The sequence below is a fragment of the Leucoraja erinacea genome, chromosome 6 (genome assembly GCF_028641065.1).
Source record: "Leucoraja erinacea ecotype New England chromosome 6, Leri_hhj_1, whole genome shotgun sequence".
Taxonomy (NCBI): domain Eukaryota; kingdom Metazoa; phylum Chordata; class Chondrichthyes; order Rajiformes; family Rajidae; genus Leucoraja; species Leucoraja erinaceus.
Window position 1 is genome coordinate 77,395,087 of NC_073382.1, and position 22,199 is coordinate 77,417,285.

Below are 22,199 nucleotides of genomic sequence, written 5' to 3' on the forward strand. Positions count from 1 at the left end.
TTTATAGTTGAAAAAAAAATGTTTTTTTTATACAAGCAGAAATTGCAGATCATTACAAATATAACAGGAGTGTGAAGGCATTTTTTTTGCTGTGATTTATTTCTAATGATTTGTGTTTCTAATGAACCATGATAGGAACCACATTTGACCCATGAGACTAACAACTGCTCTCTTGGGAAAGTGGCTAGCTCATTGCAATGAGATCATGGGATCCAGGCCTCTTAATTTGGTGATGTATCTGGAATCATTCTAACTCAGCTGCATCAGACTGAGAAAGTTTAGCAGAAGAGGGAGAAGTAAAGCAATATTTCACATTGCATCAGATAGGAGGGATAGAAATCCTGCAATTACCAAATCCAGGGTTATTATTTCCTATTTAAAAGCCTTGCATAATTAATCACACACAACACTTGACGAGAAGGAAAGGCCCAACCAATAGGGAGTAACTGTTAGAAGTAAAGACAGGGCTGGGCATCTTCTGGTATCCTCTGAGATTCTAGGTTGAGAGTGAATCAATATGAAGGTTGAATCTGTGTAGGAAGGAACTGCAGATGCTGGTTTATACCAAATGGCTGGAGTAACTCAGCGGGGCAGGCAGCATTTCTGGAGAGAAAGAACGGGTGACATTTCGGGTCGAGACCCTTCTTCAGACAGAGTCAGGGGAGAGGGAAACTGGAGATATGGAAAGGTATAAAGAGCATGTCAGGTGTGAAAAGATCATTGTTGGCTGTGGGGATGGTGCCAACAATAAGATTAGAAGGATAATGAAACTAGGGTGGGGGAGGAATGGAGAGAGAGGGAAAGCAAGGGTTTTTTAAAAAGGGAGGGAGAGAGAAAATGGGGAATTACAGACCAGTTAGTCTAACATTGGTAGTGGGGAAACTGCTAGAGTCAGTTATTAAAGACGGGATAGCAGCACATTTGGAAAGTGGTGAAATCATTGGACAAAGTCAGCATGGATTTATGAAAGGTAAATCATGTCTGACGAATCTTATATAAATTCATCAATTAAGGTACAATGGATGTAACTAGTAGAGTGGATAAGGGAGAACCAGTGGATGTGTTATATCTGGACTTTCAGAAGGTTTTCGACAAGGTCCCACATAAGAGATTAGTATGCAAACTTAAAGCACATGGTATTGGGGGTTCAGTATTGATGTGGATAGAGAACTGGCTGGCAGACAGGAAGCAAAGAGTAGGAGTAAACGGGTCCTTTTCAGAATGGCGGGCAGTGACTAGTGGGGTACCGCAAGGCTCAGTGCTGGAACCCCAGCTATTTACAGTATATATTAATGATTAGGATTAGGACGAAGGAATTTAATGCAACATCTCCAAGTTTGCGGATGACACGAAGCTGGGGGGCAGTGTTAGCTGTGAGGAGGATGCTAGGAGGCTGCAAGGTGACTTGTATAGGTTGGGTGAGTGGGCAAATGCATGGCAGATGCAGTACAATGTGGATAAATGTGAGGTTATCCACTTTGGTGGCAAGAACAGGAAAGTAGACTATTATCTGAATGGTGGCCGATTAGGAAAAGGGGAGATGCAGTGAGACCTGGGTGTCATGGTACACCAGTCATTGAAAGTAGGCATGCAGGTGCAGCAGGCAGTGAAGAAAGCGAATGGTATGTTAGCATTCATAGCAAAAGGATTTGAGTATAGGAGCAGGGAGGTTCTACTGCAGTTGTCCAGGGCATTGGTGAGACAACAACTGGAGTATTGCGTACAGTTTCGGTCTCATAATCTGAGGAAAGACATTCTTGCCATAGAGGGAGTACAGAGAAGGTTCACCAGACTGATTCCTGGGATGGCAGGACTTTCATATGAAGAAAGACTTGATAGATTTGGCTTGTATGCGCTAGAATTTAGAAGATTGAGAGGGCATCTTATAGAAACTCACAAAATTCTTAAGGGGTTGGACAGGCTAGATGAAAGAAGATTGTTCCCGATGTTGGGAAAGTCCAGACAAGGGGTCACAGTTTAAGGATAAGGGGGAAGTCTTTTAGGACCAAGATGAGAACATTTTTTTTCACACTGGGAGTGGTGAATCTGTGGAATTCTCTGCCACAGAAAGTAGTTGAGGCCAGTTCATTGGCTATATTTAAGAGGGAGTTAGATATGGTGCTTGTGGCTCGAGGGATCAGGGGGTATGGAGAGAAGGCAGGTACAGGATACTGAGTTGGATGATCAGCCATGATCATATTGAATGGCGGTGCAGGCACGAAGGGCCGAATGGCCTACTCCTGCATCTATTTTCTATGTTTCTATTTTTCTATGTTTCTAAGGGTTACTTGAAGTCGCAGAAATCAATATTCATACCATTGGGTAGTAAGTTTCCCCAGCAAAATATGAGGTGGTGTTTCTCCAATTTGTATTTGGCCTCAATCTGACAGGACAGGAGGGTCGGTGTGGGAATGGGAGGGGGAGTTAATGTGTTTAGCAATTTGTAGTTCACCTTAACCTCATCCTTACTATCTACCTGCAGCAGTACTATCTGGCCAGAATAGTTTTGATAGAAGTGATTACCACAGAGTCCTCGAGGAAACGAATTTCTGCCATAGCATGAAGGGAATCCATTGTGTGAGTGGTACTACATTTGTGATAAAAAGGGTATCTACAGAATAGATCTAGTACCTCAAATCAGGGTCTTGATGCGGCACAGTGGACCATCAGCTGCAGCACGAATATATACCACCATAATTGGTTACTTCATTGGCTGGCATATCCCTCAATCTACCATTAACCTGTCCCAATGTCGATCAGTGATTCCCGCACACTTTATGAAGACCAATATGATTGCGATGTCGAAGGAACACAAGGCAGTATTGCCTTAATGATCATCGACCAATGGCTCCGAGATCCAACATCATGAAGTACTTTGACAGGCTGGTCATGGTGCACATGAACGTTAGCCTCTCAACATCTAGATCCCCTGCAACTCACCTGCTGTTGCAACAGGTCATAAGGTCATACTGTAAGTGATAAGAGCAGAATTAGGCCATTCGGACCATCAAGTCTACTCCGCCTTTCAATCATGGCTGATCTATCTCCCTTTCCCAACCCCAATCTCCTGCCTTCTCCCCATAGCCCCTGACACCCATAATAATCACAAATCTATCTATTTATCTCTGCTTTAAAAATATCCCCCCCCATGGAGCGAAGGAAATATGCAACGTTTCGGGTCGAAAACCCTTCTTTAGACCCGGCCTGAAATGTTGGCTATTTCCTTCGCTCCATAGATGCTGCCTCACACCCGCTTCCGCTGAGTTTCTCCAGCATTTTTGTCTACCTTCAATTTTCCAGCATCTACAGTTCATTCTTAGATGTTTTGCGGTGATGGCTGCATCTGCGGTTCCTTTCTGTTGGGGGGGGGTGGGGGGAGGAAGAGTCCTGGCTCGTGGCGGCTCCTGATAAATGATATGTTCCCTCCGCGGGTGCTGCCTTGCCCGCTGAGTTCCTCCAGCACTCTGTGTTTTTTGTTTGGCTCTGAAGTTGAAGGTGGACCCCCCTGTGTCTACCTTCAAATCCCTGTCTGTGGTGGCTCAGCGGAACGGGCAGGGGCTCTGGGACGAGGGTTGCTGTTCTGGTCGAGACCCTTCTTCAGACAATCACAAGTACTCTCACCGACGAGAGTTCAGTTCAGTCTGAAGAAGGGCCTACTCTCCAGAGTCGCTGCGCGTAACCTCAATTGATCCCTTGTTCGCATTGACACAGGAGTAAGCTCCACCGCACGCTGTGATGTTATCCATCACCCGCTGACCCACTCCGCTCTATGATCTTTGCTCTTGAGCTGGTCCCCTCACTGTTCAGACCAAAGATTATAGAATCAAAGTTGCTTCTGATCCATGAGGAACTTTGAAATCTATTATATCTTGCCTCTCACACACAGAAACACACACATACCGTTCCCCCACTACACTGATTGAACTAAAGATCATAGAATTCATATGGTCCAGAGACCTTTCATTGCGCATTGTTACTCATTTTATACGCAGTTTCCCTTTAAAAAATTTTCTTTTTAAAAAGGAGCACCTTATTTATTATCAACAAAGCTAATAATGGTCTAACATGGAAGGCTAAGAGACCAAGATAAGCTGCAAAATTAAATGGACTGACGTGGATTAAACTGTGAGAGGCATAACGGAGATCGGAGTCTTATTCCTAAAATGGCAGAAGTGATGCTCCGTTGCGTTCCGATCCGTACTACACGTCAGTCCATTGGATTTCGTAGAAGTGGTCTATCTTGCTCCTCTATAATCTTTGGTTCAGACGGAGAGCAATGTCAGAGGTGAGCGTGCCGGCGGAAGGCGCTGAGATGGCAGTCGGTTCCGCTGTCCGGTGATGGAGGCCACTCGTAGCCACGTGAGCTGCTTCCCTCCTCGGCCACAATGCGGTGGCTTCGCACCCGGAGCGCCACGGCAGCGGTGAGTGAGTGTTACTGGCATGAACCCCGACCCTCCCCCTTTCAACGCTCCTTCCCTCCTCGCAACTTTACCCCTGGCTAGACTCCCCACATGCTGTGAAAGGAACTCTCCCCCGAATTGTCATGTTATCCACGACACGTGACTCAATTATAATTATTTACTTATATATTTCTAAGAAAATGTTTCCCAATTGGGCCCCGCACCTCCTAAGGCCGGCCCTGGTGCTACAATCAAACAAATGCATCCAATGGATCAGAGTGATGGACTACATCTGAAAATGTCGTTTACAACATGTTGTTAGTCACTACCTTTTACTTGATAGCCGTTGTATGATAAATAACTATAACTTTGGAAACAGTGCATTAGCCTGTATGCAGCAAGAGCATTCATCTTGAAATGACTTATCAATGCAAGGAACTACAATCGAACAAATGTCTCCAATGGATGCAGAGAGGTTAACTGCTTCAGAAAATGTGGTTCACAACATGTTGCTACTCACTATTTTTCCATTGATCCCCACCCCCTTCCATCCATATCGATCACCCCCCCCCCCCCCCCCCCCCCCCCCCCCCCCCCCCCCACCCCTTAACTGACACCCTTTTTTGTCTTCTTTTCCCCTCTACACTATCCATATTGCACCACCCCCGTCCCCTCCCCCCCCCCCCCCACCTGCCACACCCTTTGCCATGCCCCCTTCTCTTCCAGCATCCATATCGACTCACCGCCCAAATTTCAGGTTCCTGAGTTCTCATTTGCGACTCTGGCTTTAACACCAAAATTCCAACCAAACTCGTACAAGTACCTTCTGCATGCACAACTTTCAGTTCCATTTCTCCCCTCTGCCTCAGCCCCCTGCATACCCAGGAGTGTTTATCCAAATGCCCCCAGCAGCCTAGACTCCCTATCTCCACCTCTGCAATCCATGCACCGTGACATTTCCAATATTGTGGTGCCAAACAATGGCTCTCCTGGTCATCAACTTCCGCCCACATGCCACAGTGAACGGTCACCCTTCAAGTTCTTTTATCCTCTGGTTCTGAATTATACTTCCCAAATTCCTTTCTTACCGAATTCCACCATTTGTACCCTTTTGCTTTCCCCACCTCCAACCTTGCCTTCCATCTCCATCCTTCTTTTCCACACTTCACTCATCCAGCACATTATCCAACACATCTACTAAACACCCCGTCTCATCTGTATCCACCTACCACTAGCCCACCACATCTCCTCACCCTTTCCATCAACTATCTCCCCTCCACTCCATTCGCCTGAAGAAGTGCCTCGACTTAAAACAATGTCTGTCCATTTCTTTCCACACAAGCTGGCAAACTTGCTAAGCTCCTCCAGCAGATAGACACAAAATGCTGGAGTAACTCAGCGGGCCAGGCAGCATCTCTGGAGACAAGAAATGGGTGACAATTCGGGTGCAGAAGGATCTCTCGACTCGAAACTTCACCGATTCCTTCTTTCCAGAGATGCTGCCTGTCCCATTGAGTTACTCCAGCATGTTGTGTCTATCTTCACTTTAAACCAGCATCTTCAGTTCCTCCCTACACCAGTTCCTCCAGCAGCTTGCTTTTTGGATCAGTTTATAGCTGTGCCATCTTGCCGCGTCTGATCCTGACTAGTGCAGGGGAACAAAACTGGCAATGGGGTAAAAAGAGACTCCAACAACACTATGACAGTAGCCGGTGTGAGAGAACTGAAGACAAAGTGTTGGCTTGGCGCCGTTTTGCGGAACACTTGCGCTCAGTCCACCAAGACCCACTGGATTTTATGGTTGCTTACCACTTTAAATTTGCTTCACATTCCCATACTGACCTTGTGTGTGTAGGAAGGAACTGCAGATGCTCGACCCGAAACGCCACCCATTCCTTCTCTCCAGAGATGCTGCCTGTCCCGCTGAGTTACTCCAGCATTTTGAGCATGTCCCACACTGACCTTTCTGTCCTGCGTGTCCTCCACTGTCAGAGTGAGGCCCAGCACAAATTGGAGGAACAGCACCTTACACCCCATGGTATGAACATTGACTTCCCTAATTTTAAGTAACTGCTATCTAGACTCCCCTCCCCTTTCCCCCTTGCCCCTTACTCCACCCTAGTCATTTTACCAATTCGAAAGAAGGGCCTCGAACCGTAACATCACCCATTCCTTCTCTCCTGACATGCTGCCTATCCCGCTGAGTTACTCCAGATTTTTGTGTCCATTACCAGTTCCACAGTTCTCCAGCCATATGAACATTGAACTCTCAAATATTAGGTAATCTCTCCCCTTGGTCTTCCCCCCTTTGCTTCCCTTTTCTCCACTAAAATTTAGTTAACAAGTTCCACTGTTCATAACAATGTATCCCTCTTGGGATCATGCCATCCCTCACCAACAATTGGCCTAACAAGGAATCTCCCTGCCTGAGGTCATATGTTGCCGGCCTGATTCATCTTGGTATTTTCTTGCTTCCAGTTGCTCCCACCCACCTACACTCAGTCTGAAGAAGGTTCCCAACCCCAAAAATCACCCATCCATTTTCTCCAGAGATGCTGCCTGACCCGTTGAGTTACTCCAGCATTTTGTGTCTACCTTTCAGGGAACTCAATGGCGTAGCAGTAATTTGCTCCCGACAGCGTTTGCAGCGCCGGAGACCTGGGTTCGATCCCGACTATGGGTGATGTCTGTACTGAGTTTGTACATTCTTCCCGTGACTGCGCGGGTTTTCTCCGTGATCTTCTGTTTCCTCCAACACGTACAACTTTGTAGGTTAATTGGCTTGGTGTAAGTGTAAATTGTCCCTCGTGTGTGTAGGATGGTGTTAATGTGCAAGGATCACTGGTTGGTGCAGACTGGGTGGGCCGAAGGGGCTGTTTCCGTGCTGTAAGTATAAACTAAACTAAACTGAAAGCAAGTCTGAAGCATTCATACTCATGTCTAACCAGAATTATTGATTGGATGATTCATTTTGATTTTCTCCTGAGAGAAGAAACTTTTCTGCCAATTTGGTTCACTCCACATGATATTAAAATAAAATGGAGAACACTGTATGCAATGACAACAGGCAACAGCCTGGCTACATGATTGAAGACAGTGACTCAAGACCCGTCTGAAGAAGGGTCTCGTCCCAAAACATCACCCACTCCTTCTCTTCAGAGAAGTTGCAAATCCTGCTGGGTTACTCCAGCTTTTTGTGTCTATCTGCACTATTGAAGACATGTACTTGAGAAATAGCTGTGAAAAAAGGGAACAACATTCATGCAATCACAGTTAGAGGATGAGAATCACTTGGGCAGCTTACAACCCAGCAGTATGAATATTAACTTCTCTAACTTCAAGTAACCGTTGCATTCATAGAAAAATAGAAAATAGGTGCAGGAGGAGGCCATTTGGCCCTTCGAGCCAGCACCGCCATTCATGGTGATCATTGCTGATCGTCCCCAATCAATAACCTGTGCCTGACTTCTCCCCCTATCCCTTGATTCCACTAGCCCCTAGAGCTCTATCTAACTCTCTTTTAAATCCATCCAGTGACTTGGCCTCCACTGCCCTCTGTGGCAGGGAATACCACAAATTCACAACTCTCTGGGTGAAAAAGTTTTTTCTCCCCTCAGTCTTAAATGGCCTCCCCTTTATTCGAAGACTGTGGCCCTTGGTTCTGGCTCGCCCAACATTGGGAACATTTTTCCTGTATCTAGCTTGTCCAGTCCTTTTATAATTTTATAGGTTTCTATAAGATCCCCCCCTCATCCTTCTAAACTTCAGTGAATACAAGCCTAGTCTTTTCAATCTTTCCTCATACGACAGTTCCGCCATCCCAGGGATCAATCTCATGAACCTACGCTGCACTGCCTCAATCACAAGGATGTTCTTCCTCAAATTAGGAGACCAAAACTGTACGCAATACTCCAGATGTGGTCTCACCAGTGCCCTATACAACTGCAGTAGAACCTCTCTACTCCTATACTGAAATCCTCTTGTTATGAAGGTCAACATTCCATTAGCTTTCTTCACTGCCTGCTGTATCTGCACGCCAACTTTCAGTGATCGGTGTACAAGGTCACCCAGGACTCGCTGTAGCTCCCTCTTACCTAACCTAACACCATTGAGATAATAATCTGCCCCCTTGTTTTTTCCACCAAAGTGGATAACCTCACATTTATCTATATTATACTGCATCTGCCACGCATCTGCCCACTCACTCAACCTGTCCAGGTCACCCTGCAACCTCCTAATTCCCCCTCTCTCCATATCTCTCCCACCCGTCGTACTAGTTTCAAAGTTGTCTTGTGGAGTCTCATTGTCACCTAACTCACTTTCACCTAACACACAGCTAACAAAGGTCTGTTTTTTTTGTTACTTTTTTGCATATCTTTCATTCATTTGTTCTAAATCTCTCTACATCACCGCCTATATCTCTTGTTTCCATTTCCCCTGATCCTCAGTCTAAAGAAGTGTTGCAAGCCGAAACGTTACCTATTCCTTCTCTCCAGAGATCCTGTCTCACCCGCTGGGTTACTCTGTTTATCTTCGGTTTAAACCAGCATCTGCAGTTCCTCCCTACACACGAGAATACAGACACAGCAACATGCAAAGGAGCAAAACCAAGGTGACGGCACATGCTCGTTAGATCAGGCAGCGCTAATGCAGCGAGACAAGCTGAACAAAAATCACGCATGGATGGCTGAGAAGAAAAGACCAGGTCTGCCGAAGGCAGAGCAAATGACATCCCTGAAGGGGTAGAAATTACACAGCATTTGGGAGATCCACACTGTTCAGTTGGAGCCATTGGAGGGAAAATGCAAATTCTGTACTTCTGATCTCAGATACAAGATACAAGATACAAGATACAAGATACATTTATTTGTCACATGTGCCAGATGGCACAGTGAAATGAGATAACCATACAGCCATACAATAAAAATAAAGAACACAACACACGATAGAATTCAACATAAAAACATCCCCACACAGCAGAATCAAAGTTTCCCACTGTGAGGGAAGACACCAAAGTCAGTCTCTTCCTCCAATGTTCAGGCCCACTCGCCGAGCTGATGTAAGTCCGACGTCGGGGTTGGGGGACGTCCTCAGTGGCCTGGACAACAGTCGGCCACCTCCTACCGGAGTCCGCGGCTCCCAAAGTCCGCAGGCCGCGCCGGGCGGAGACTCATGCTGGCAGCCCTTTGCAAGGAGCCCCAGGACTCCGCGATGACGGTCAGCGCCGCCCGCGTTGGAAGCTCTCCCAAACCGCAGCTCCACGATGTTGGAGCAGCAGCCCAACGCTCCGGAGCTCCAAACGGCGACCCAGGTAGGCATCGCCCGCTCCGCGGTGAATCCAGCGCTGCACCGCCGCTGTTGAAGCTCTGGTCTGGTTCCCGGTTCCCGGTCCCCGGCAGGAAAGGCCGCTCCGATCCAGCTGGTAGGCCGCGAGGTGGGGGGCGAGGACGCGACTCGGAGAAATAGTCGCGTCCCCACCAGGAAGCGACTGGGAAACAGTTTCCCCCTTATCCTGCCCCCCTCCCCTACATAGAAATGTTAAAGTTTCCCCCCAACTAACTGAAATTTAAAAAAAAAAAAGATTGAAAAGACGAACAGGCTCTAGGCAGAGGCTGCCACCAATGCAGCGCCCCTACTGGATTGTGATATGTATATAAATGCACAATGCAGCAAGTTTATGTTGGAATATGGGGAATACTTGCAGTCATGGTGACTGTTCGGTGACGTTACTGCAGCTGCCAGCACTCACAGCAGGACTTAAGCCACTCTTTACGATGACTAAACACTGATAATATGCTTGAGATGGAACAGAAAGAAGCAACAGAGGGGAGAATAATAACTTCATGTTGACCAATAAAGACAGAACACAAAAAGAAGGTTAATTTACTCAGAATTAAAAATCTGTGTGTCACCGACCAAGATCTTCAAGGAAACACATTCAACAGTGATCGCAGAGAATGGCTGATGTCTTGATCTAAAGTAACACTATAAAAAAGGAATGCCATAAAAAATCATGACGTTATCAAACAAGGTTGGTTAAAAACTATTCAGTATTTATTCTTCTCAACAATTTGTCTGAAATAATCATACACAGGCACAAACATACTCTCTAACACCCCCTTCGACTTCATCCAAGGACCCAAGCAGTATTTCCAGGTGAGGCAGAGGTTCACCTGTACCTCCTCCAACCTATTGCATCTGCTATTCCAGGTGTCAACTTCTCTACATCGGTGAGACCAAGCGCAGGCTTGATGATCGCTTCGCCGAACATTTCCACTCAGTTCGCAATAGCCAACCTGATCTCCCGGTGGCTCAGCACTTCAACTCCCCCTCCCATTCCGAATCCGACCTTTCTGTCCTGGGCCTCCTCCATGGCCAGAGTGAGGCCCAGCACAAATTGGAGTAGCAGCCCTCATATTTTGCTTGGGTAGTTTACACCCCAGCGATATGAACATTGAATTCTCCAATTTCAGGTAGTCCTTGCTTTCTCCTTCCTTCCCCTCCCCTTCACAGCTCTCCCACAGCCCACTGTCTCCACCTCTTCCCGCCCCCCCCCACCCCCGACATCAGTCTGAAGAAGGGCTGCCTATTCCTACTCTCCATAGATGCTGCCTCACCCGCTGTGTTTCTCCAGCATTTTTGTCTACCTCTAACTCTCTTGCCTGTTCTAGCGCCATGCACACCAACACCAATGTGGATCAAGCCACAGAAGAATGGATGCCTCACCACTTGACATTAAAAAAACTTTCTTTCTTTATTTCAAGAAACACAAAAGAAGTCACCAGACCTGCATGAGGTTTGGAGACAAGGAGCGTTGGGTGGATCGTTGGATGGTTGATAAGATTAGTGGGTGGCACGGTGGCATAACAGTAGAGCTGCTGCCTTGCAATGCCAGAGACCCAGATTCGATCCTGACTCCGGGAGCTGTCTGTTCTTTTCCCCGTGACTGCGTGGGTTTTCTCCGGGTGCTCCGGTTTTCTCCCACTCCCAAGAGACATATAGGTTTGTAGGTTAATTTGGCTTTGGTATTAAAAAAAAGGTGAATTTTCCCTTTTGTGTAGGTGAGTGATGTGTACAGGGATCACTGGTCTGTGTGGACATCAGTATCAGTATCTGTATATCTTTATTGTTATTTCCTGAGTACTCACATACCCAGAGGAAACAAAAAAATGTTGCTCAACCAGTGTCCGTTCAGTGTGCAGTACAAATAACAACAAGTAAATAGAAATAAAAATACATATATCATGAACAAATTAAATTAAACACTCTACTCTCTACTAAACATCAACAGGCGTTCCGATCGACAGCTGCTGCAGTGTGTCCAGGTTGGTGGTTGGTGCGCGATACTTTGGCAGGGGGCTAAGTCCGTTTATCAGTCTTATAGCCTGCGGGAAGAAGCTGAGGAGCATCCTGCCGGTTTTGCAGCTAATGCTTCTGTACCTCTTCCCAGATGGCAGGATGGAGAATATGTGATGCGATGGGTGGTAGGGGTCTTTGATGATGGAGATGGCTCTGTTGATACATCTCTTCCTGTATATGTCCAGCAAGAAAGGGAGGGGGACATGATGGGCCGAAGGGCCTGTTTCTCTAAATTAAACTAAGCTAACCCAAAATCAGTCTTGTTTTCAATACCACTCTGTTTGATATCTGTTTGATATCTTCACTAAACCCAGTTAGCAGATTGCTGTTCTCCCAAGATCGAAATAGGTAGTGAACGAATAATTTCTCTTCATGGGCATAGAAAGCATTAGATCAGAAGTGACTATAAACTTCCCGATCATCTTGAGGTTGATCATCTTTTTCCCCAATTCAACCCATAATGCTTCTAATATTGTTTGATGAATTTAAGTTAACCTGCATGCCCATTCTTTAGATGTGATTCATTGTGATGTGGTGTTTTGAGAGACCTGCTATTTCCATTTTAGTCCTCACTCTGACACTCACCAATACAGTGTAAATCACCAGCTGATCTGCAGCACAGGGAAGGGAAGAGCAGGAGTAGGATGAAGAGAGTGATGGTGTAAATGCGGTAACTGGCAAGGAGCAACGAGGAGCTGATCATTATCAGTCGGTGAACGTTGTGTGGAGGCAGAACATAATTTCCACTAGCTTCTGTGCAAGGATCCTGTACCATGTGGCCATGGAGACACAGACAGAAGTCCTGGTACCTGAGTCTGAAGAAGGGTCTCCAGATTCCTTCTCTCCAGAGACACTGAGTTACTCCAGCTTTTTGTGTCTATCTTCAGTCCTGGTACCTTGATGGAGTCTGAAGCAGGTCCATCCAGAGCTCTGATCTTGCCTATTTCCGATCCAACCGTATCCGTTTACAGCTCCTCAGCACAAGCTGACTTTCTTGCTGCCTTCATTGTACATTTAACATGCAGACCAGGAGCACATTTCTGGACTCCAGAGTAAGGAGGATGTCAGCAGTGAGGAAGTCATCTTTCTCTTGGAAGCTGGAAAAGTCCTCTGAGTGTCAGTCACCTATTCATTGGGAGCAGATTCCTGCTCAAAGGTCATTCCAGGGAAAACAATCTGCATTAGACAGTAAGGATGTCGGATAGGTCATCTATGTCTGGCACAGGTCTGGAAATTGGAACAATGATTGATTGTTTGATACTTTATCGTCACAAGTAACATGTCACCGTGAGATTATTTGTTTTGCACACCATACAGAAAGTATGCTGAGTTGCCACGTAAAGGCACCAATACAGGGTTATTATTGTCCAAAACGGTCCTTCCTTATTCTTGATAGCCCCCCCACGCCAGGTCCCCTGTAGTTCTCAGCAGCCGGGTCCTTCTTTGTTCTCGGTGCCCCCCCCCCCCCATGCCGGCTCCCTATTGGTTCTTGGTGGCACCCCTATGCTGGGCCCCCCTTTGTTCTCTCGGCAGCACGTCCTTGAAGGACCTCTGGCATCGGCTGTGTTACTGTTGCATTCGAGGTGAAATGACTTTTTGAAGGCTGGTGATGCACGTCTTTTCTCATGAGCTCAGCATTCCTCTTTCACCCAGTGCATCTCACCTCTATCCCCAGAGCAAGCTATCCCAGTTGATGGCTTCATACCTAGAGATTCAGCTGTCTGAAGTCAGCAACATCAATGGCAACCTCTTTCCCTGAGCATCCATCCAGGACAATGCAATGTCTCCAAGGAAAATGAAGCAGTCCAGCTGCAACACTGCTGCAGTAAGAGGGGTGACATTATTCAATGTATAAGCAATGGTACTGAGGTGCATTTTATAGAAAAGGACTTTAAACATCAGTTCTCATTTGGGGTTTTTATTCTTTATGCACGCAGTAAATCAAATACTTCCAATTTAAGAAGGAAAATCCTGCTGAGGTAGATAGAACTTGCCGTTCCATATCCCAAGGTGATATCGTCTACAGTCATTTTACAATCCCTTCTGCCGGTGGGAATAACATTTTACAGACAGGACAGAAATTCAATCTGCTTCCATTATTCACAATATCTTTTCTTTCTCTCCATAGGCACTAACTGTAGAAACCTTGCAACATTATATTGATGGGCTTATCCTTATGAATATTGCCTTCAGAAAGATGGTAAAATAATATTTATATTAAGTTCTGGCAGACTGTAACTTTTATCTTTTAAAACTCCATTATATTAAATGTACACTCAACTGGACAGTAGCTTCTGATGCAAATCTTCGATGCAACTAATATTTGTTGAGAACATAATATTGAGAAGTAGCAATCATTTCCATTTTAGCAAGATGGAAATTTAGGATAACCATGAAAATATGGCTCTGGACCTGGCACATAGCTACAATATTTTGGGCACAAGATTAATTTGTACATTTTACATTAAGGACTCTCCACTATTAGTCTTAGTCCACCTGTTAAAAATAGTGCTTCATGAAACATACTATTTGCTCCTTGCACAGCTTTATTTTCAGAATAAAGCAATCATGAAAACACAAATATGTTTACATCTCAATGAAGCTCTTGTCCAAGATGATTAACACAGTGAATATGATTTCTGAAACATAAATCACAATACTTACAGTGTTCCAGATGGATTGCATAAGTTTTGAATAGTTTAAATTGGAACTTAGAAATCTAAATGTGATGGGCTTCAGCAGATCTATTATCTCCAGGATCCTTGCCAAGCTAAGATAAACATTTAGATTTGTTTAGTTTAGAGATATAGCGTGGAAACAGGCCATTCGGCCAACCGAGTCCACACGACAAGCGATCCCCGCACATTAACACTATCCTACACACACTAGCGACAATTTCCATTTACCAAGCCAATAAACCTCCAAACCTCTACGTCTTTGGAATGTGGGAGGAAACCGAAGATCTCAGAGGAAACCCAGTCAGTCACAGGGAGAACATGCAAACTCCATACAGACCGCACCCATAGTCAAACCCACATCTCTGATGCAGTAAGCGCTGCAAGGCGGCAACTCTAGCGCTGTGCCACCATGCTGCCAATCAGGATAAGAAGGTAAAATCCTCTGAGACCGGAACTAAAAATAATCATCACGTAACCTTTCTTCTTTTCGTGGTGACAAATGGAGCAATGATTTCAATGTGACTCTGTTTCACGAGAGAACCACACTTGCAGATATCAATGCCATAGTTGAGTTTTGCAATGGTGCTTTCATAGCTGATTACATAGCAGTAAACAATAGCCCTTATCTTTATGAGATTAAGTAGTGTGATTGTAAATGTCTGTTCGTTACAGCTGCTGTGAATCAACTGTTTTATATCCTTCATGGATCTTACAGTATAATTTTACTTCGGAGTCATGTGAGTGACTACGTGAAGACCCCATCCAGTACGCATGCGTGTCATATCCTCTATCGCATTGCGTGACGACTGGCAGGGTGAACGTGATTCTCCTGCCAGCAACAGACCTGAGGTAAGTTTTTTTTTAAACTTTCAGGTTAAATCTTCTTGCAGGAACCTTTACTTAGAGGTCCTGCTAAAAGTCTGGGGCAAAGTCGGGACGGAGGGGAAACCCCAGTCTCGAACTTCCAAGGAACCCCGGTCACAGGGAATCCCGCCCACGGACCTAGGCGTTCGGAAGACCGTGGAATGCGGGTATCGAGCGACGGTGGATTCACCTTTGAGCCACTGGCAGTAAAACCAGCGGCTTCATATTGGTGGAGAACCCGCTCGGGAGACCGCGAGAAGTGGGGAGCAGACGGCGGTGGATTCGCCTTTAAGCCGCTGGTGGTGGTGCTAGCGGCTTCATATTGGTGCCGGGGGCACCTGGACAGCCGCTCCGGAGACTGCGGGAAGCGGAGAGCGGACGGCGGTGGATTCACCTTCATATTGGTACCTGAGAATCTGCTCCGTAGACTGCGGATGCAAGGAGCGGACAGCAGTAAGTCACCTACTGTGCCGCTGGCAGTTAAACCAGCAGCTTCATATATCCCCCCCCCCCCCGACTTTGTAAATCGCGGCTATCCCTTTTATAGGGACCGCGGGGATATCCCGGCTGCAATTACTGCGGGGATACCCAGATCGGGGGGGGGGGGGGGGGGGGGGGGGGGGGGGGGGGGGGAAAGAAAGCCCCGACTGGAGAACACTGTGGAGTAGCCCTGTTATAAGGGACCATGGAGAAAAAGCTCGGGGGAGAAAAAACCCGCAATGGAAATGTGTGATCGCATATCCCGCATGGAGCGGTTGATGGATCAGAAGCTCCAATGTGACATGCTCCGGTATATGGAGTCTAGTCACCAGGGGGTCCTGGGACGCCCATGGCAGCACCTTATTGAGGGCTGCATAATGCAACTCCCTTGACAGAGGGGTGCATTAGGAGTCACTTCTGGGCTGAATCTGTAGACAGGGGTTTGGCTGAAGAAATCACAAGTGTGCTGGGGGTGCAGGAACAACACTACCAGCAGCAGGAGCTCAACAAGTGGCCGTCGGGTTCAGGAAGGCCACATCATCATGCAAGACCTCACATCTTCGACGGCAGCACCGCTACGCACCCACCAGCAAACCACGCTGAACTGATCTGGTGAAAGCTTGAAGGCCGTACAACCAAGACAAAGGTCTTTTTTAGGCCATAGCCCAGAACGGCCTTCCTGGAAGATGCGCCAACCTCATACTCGAGCTCCTCTACCTCCCAGGAGCAGATGTAAAATCATGCACACATGTTTGAGGCAGCTCCTGTGTCGGGTTGCATAAGTCCTCCCATTCGGATAAAGGTATGGAACCTCATCGATGACATCTCCTGTCCCGAATACAAGTTGGTAATATTAAACGGGTTTGAATATTTACACTAGTTTGGGATAACACTAGATTAGTTTATAGTGCACACAGGTATGGTTGGAATTGCCTTTCAAGGCAAGGCTCACAAGAATGGGATATGGACTGCTCATTGTCAACAGCCTCAACCCACATGTGCAATATAGACTTTTCTGAATAACTTCCATGTGATCATTTCCGCTCACAGGTTTGAAGATATTTGAAATTTAACTGGATTAAGCAACAATACACTCAGTAGCGTTGCAAAATGGGCTAGCTCCAGTATCCAGATAATTTACCAAATCACTACTATCAGTGCTTCAGCTGCACAGAGCTAACAAATGTAGCATGGCCAATCTGGATGATATTGAACATACTGTATATTACTAAATTAGCCTTATCAGCCACATAGCTATATTTGAGGAATTGGTTCTCAACCGTCCAGTTAAATTTAAATTAAGTTGATACCAACTGAAACCATTGATTATTGGGATACAATCATCCATTTATTTGTCTGGGATCAGTTCTGAGACAAAAAATGAGACCTCTGCTATATTTTAGCTGAAACAATCAAAGTCACAGTGATGGACAGCTTTGCTCCACTAAAACCTCTTATCCGTAAATCTTCAGTCATTTCCAAACTGATGCTATTGCCCAAAGATGGGTAATTTACTAATACCATCTCTACTTACGGAGGCAGATGGGAATAGCATGAGTAATCAAGTGTTCAGTCATGGTATCAACAGCCAATGGAAACCAGGTGGATTCTGTGCATTAAAGGGTGTGTGGATATGCATATACGGCATGCACAAGTCCAAGCTGATACACTTTGGTGGTGGTATATGTTAATCACAAAGGTACAATCAAATCAAAGTATCCGGTGATAGTTTTACCAAACCGCATTTAGCACTGGTGTATTATTATGCAAAATCAATGACAACACAGAATGAATGTATGATCACAAAGTATTTAATGACAATGTGGATTGATAGAACACTAACTATTGAGTTGCTTGCATCCAGTTTCAATCAACAGTGAACGAGGCATACAGTGGGGAAGGGTGCATTCGCGCTACACAGGAAGGAATGTTCTTTTATGTCTTCCGCCATTTGGTCTCATTAGATGGGTCTTGCAATATTCAGCAAGATTCCTGCTTCTGGGGTTTCATAGTGCCTGCCTGGGTTATACACCTATGGCTCTTGCTGAGGCGAAGAATGAACATAAAACCTTACATGGTTAATTCCGGATAAAAATATGCTGGTTCAGTTGTGATGTTGAAACCATCCTCTGCATGATATATCAATTCATAGACTTACAGACTCTGAGAGATCGTTTCTGCGGCTTGGGTTGTCAAACCATAATCGTTAAGAGTGCTCACTACAGATTGCATGGATAGCACCAAATAGCAGCTATCTGCATAGGAGATGGGAAGCATTGTTTATGCTTCCTTACGTTTAACTCGGCACGGATGACTAACACGTTAAAATTCAGTTGTATGGGATTATAACATTAAGTTACTATTCCATTACTGTGCCTTAAGTACCTCCTCATCATTTGGCTGAGGAGTACATAAACCACTCTGTCCAATCTCACCCTCTGATATCCAGAATATGAAGGTATCGTCAGCTTAAAACCTCCCAGGCTTAGGGACGCAGATATATGGGTTGTTAACATTGTACTACATCACTTCACCGATGGGCACCAGCAACATCCCTGTCCATGGTCATACTCACGTACTAGTGATTACGCCATGGCACTGAGTACAGGGCTATGGGTCCAGTCATTGCAACACTGGATAGGATGATCATATCTGCAGGCTATAATAACATGTTTTGTTTATGATTAATCAAGCAGATCAGACAGGGACACAAGACCAAACTAGAAGTTGCTTATCCCATGGACCTTGCGTTGCATGTGATTACGCATTTACACCAGTATGTCAAGGTTCCTAAGAGCCTTATAGACTGACAGCAATATTATTAGTTACATAAAATCTTGTTAGAAGGAATCACTACGAACCTTCTCCAGATAGTTATATGGGTCTGGCATATACAGGAGTGTGCATTGACATTGAGTCTCACTCCACCAGGACCGCTATACCTCAGCAGCAGGGATGGACCACATCCTAGCAGTTGCAGGATGGTCAAACTATTGATCTGTCCAAATATTCAGAATAAAGCTATTGCCAGATGAGGGGTATTTGCCAACTCTATGTTAGGTATGGTTCATACTTCCTCCAGTACATCACGTGACTACGAAGTAAAATAGTAAGATTAAACGAGAACTTACCAGTTTGAAGTTTGATCTTTATTTTATGAGGAGTAACGTTGAGGGATTACGTGCCCTCCGCACCCAGCCCTCTATCATAAAGTTCAACTGGTATTATGGTTCTCTTATCTTACTATGTTCAGTTCAATAACTGTTATCTGTGATTTCACACCGCTGCTTTGAAGATTGACACGCATGCGTACTGGACGGGGTCTTCACGTAATCCCTCAACGTTACTCCTCATAAAATAAAGATCAAACTTCAAACTGGTAAGTTCTCATTTTATGTTACTATTTAATTTAGTTTAGTTTACAGATACAGCACGGAAACAGACCCTCAACCCACCGAGTCCGTGCTGACCAGCGATCCCCATACACTAGCACTATCCTACACATTAGGGACAATTTACAATTTTTACCGAAGCCAATTAACTTACAGATCTGTACGTGTTTTGGAATGTGGGAGGAAACTGGAGCACCCGGAGAAAACCCACGTGGTCACAGGGAGAACGTACGAACTCTGTACAGACAGCACCCGTAGTCACGGTGGAACCCGGGTCACTGGGGTTGTAAGGCAGCAACTCTACTGCTGCGCAACCATGCTGTCAACAAACAATCTGTTGGAGGAACTCAGCATCTTATGCCCCTGTCCCACTTAGGAAACCTGAACGGAAACCTCTGGAGACTTTGTGCCCCACCCAAGGTTTCCGTGCAGTTCCCGGAGGTTTTTGTCATTCTCCCTACTACTTGCAACCTCCGGCAACAACCTGCAACCTCCAGCAACCACACAGAAACCTTGGGTGGCGCGCAAAGTCTCCAGAGGATTCTGTTCAGGTTTCCTAAGTGGGACAGGGGCATAAGGAGGTAAATGGACAGTCAACACTCAGGGGTCTTTATCTGGTCTTCATCAGTCCATTGTCCGTTTGTCCACACAGGTGCTTCGCACCCGAGTTGGTGTTTTTATGCTCCAGAATCCAACACCTGCCATCTCTTGAGTAACGAACGGGGCACTTTGAGTGCCTACAATCCTGAGTTCTAAACTACACTTGAGAGGCCCTGATGTTCACCAGTTTGTTGACTGAATAAGTGGCATGCTGGTGACAGTAATGTGAAGCATTTACGGTGATCAGAAAAATGTCAACCAGACATTCGCATCATCGTGTGTGGAATAATTCATCAGTGGGAAAGAATGTGCAGGTGTTTCCACAGGTTGCCTTTTGTTACGGAAACATTGCGACGTATATGATGTAATTTGTAGTGTGGCAATTGACAGATTTTTAATAGAGGTTACGGACAATATTTCTTCCCTGTATTTAGAAGAAGAATCCTCCTACTATTAACGTCCTTGACATTGAGGACGGATATAACTACCCACATATGGAGAACTTTGATGTTCCTGCATTGGGACTGTAGCAGCCTCCAGCTGTGACTTCTCCTGCCTCTGATCCTGGTGCCTCTATTCCAGGCTGCACTTACTCAGTAAGATCTAAACTTTCCTAATAGTTAGGTTTTGCAGCATGCAGTCAATACAATAAAGAGCTACATCAGTTTATAGCGTGTGTCAGCTTAGCCCATGGAGTGTAGGAGAGAGCAGAGTCTCATCTTGAGATCAGTAGTATTCTATTGAATGTGCTTTCTGTGCCACGGCTCTCTATGTAACAACACCCAGTAATGATGTTCAGTAAAGAAGCCTCACTGACAGGGAAGCGGTCATGTAAGTTTCTTGGATACATCGGATTGTGGACACAGCCCTGACCATCACACAGACCAGCTATTGACCAAGGATGAGTCACACCCTGGCCACCCCCTCTTCTCCCCTCTCCCATCAGGCGAAAGATATACAAGTGTGAAAACGCACATCTACAGATTCAGGGACAGTTTCTTCCCAGCTGTTATCAGGCAACAGAATCATCCTACCACAACCAGAGAGCAGTACTGAACTACTATCTACCTCATTGGTGACCCTCGGCCTATCCTTGATCGGACTTTGTTGGCTTTACCTTGCACTAAATGTTATTCCCTTATCATGTAAATATGATAATTATCTAAACTGTAAATTGCTCGGTTGGAATCATGTTTGTCTTTCTGCTGACTGGTTAGCACGCAACACAAGCTTTTCACTGTACCTCAGTACACGTGACAATAAACTAAACTAAAACTGAAAATGAAACTGAAACTGTAAAAAAAACTCTCAGAATTAGAGACATTGAAAAATAAAGAAGGACAATCCCTTTTGATCTCTGAACAACTTTGGGGTTCCCAGGGAAGCTCAGATAGCCACAAGTGCAGTCAATGGCAGTCATGCCCAGAGCTTGGGAAAGCCAGCAGCCCACATGCATGTAACACCACAAGCTCCTCACCTTTGTCCTTGCGTATAGATCATCTGTAATGTTGCAATTTGCAGCAAGCTGGACAGTTGTAGCTGACTGAAATGATCCCGAGTCTCAGGAGATGATTATCTTCCATTGTGAGAGCACCCTTGGTGGTACATGCTGCAAAACGTCACACACATTAAAGTGAGAGTGAAAGGCTTGGATAGAGTAGATGTGGAGAGGATGTTTCCACTAGTGGGAAAGTCTAGGTCTAGAGGTCATAGCCTCAGAATTAAAGAATGTTCCATTAGGAAGGAGAGGAGGAGAAATTTCTTTAGTCAGAGGGTAGTGAATCAGTAGAATTATTTGCCACAGAAGCTTGTGGAGGCCGTCAGTGGATATTTTTAAGGCAGAGATATGTCAGGGATTACAGGGAGAAGGCAGGAGAATGTGATTAGGAGGGAGAAATAGATCAGACATGATTGAATGGCAGATTAGACGATGGGCTGAATGGCCTAATTCTGCTCCTATCACCTTATGATCTTAATGTTGTGATCTAGCACACATGAGCCGATTCTCCCCTCAAAGCCGATTCACCCCTCACAGATCTCCCCTCAAATGATTCTCCCCTCAAAGATGTATCTGCAGACACATTATGGTGAGGGTCTGTCCATGTGGGTTATTTTATGCTTTTTCCCCCAAGGAGACACCAGTCTGGGTTCAGACATTTACAATGCCCAGCTTGATGTTTCTTTCAAAAGCAGCTACCAGCATAATGTTTGAGGAAGCGCCCACAGCAGGTATTTAGCCAATGCTAGTTTTTGCATTAGGCTCCAATAAATGAACAATCAGCATTTTTGAAACTGGTTGTCATCTTCCAGAATCCTAGATTTCTTAACAGTTGCCACAGACTAGAAAATAGCATAGAAGCATAGAGACATAGAAAATAGGTGCAGGAAGAGGCCATTCAGCTGTTCGAACCAGCACCGCCATTAAT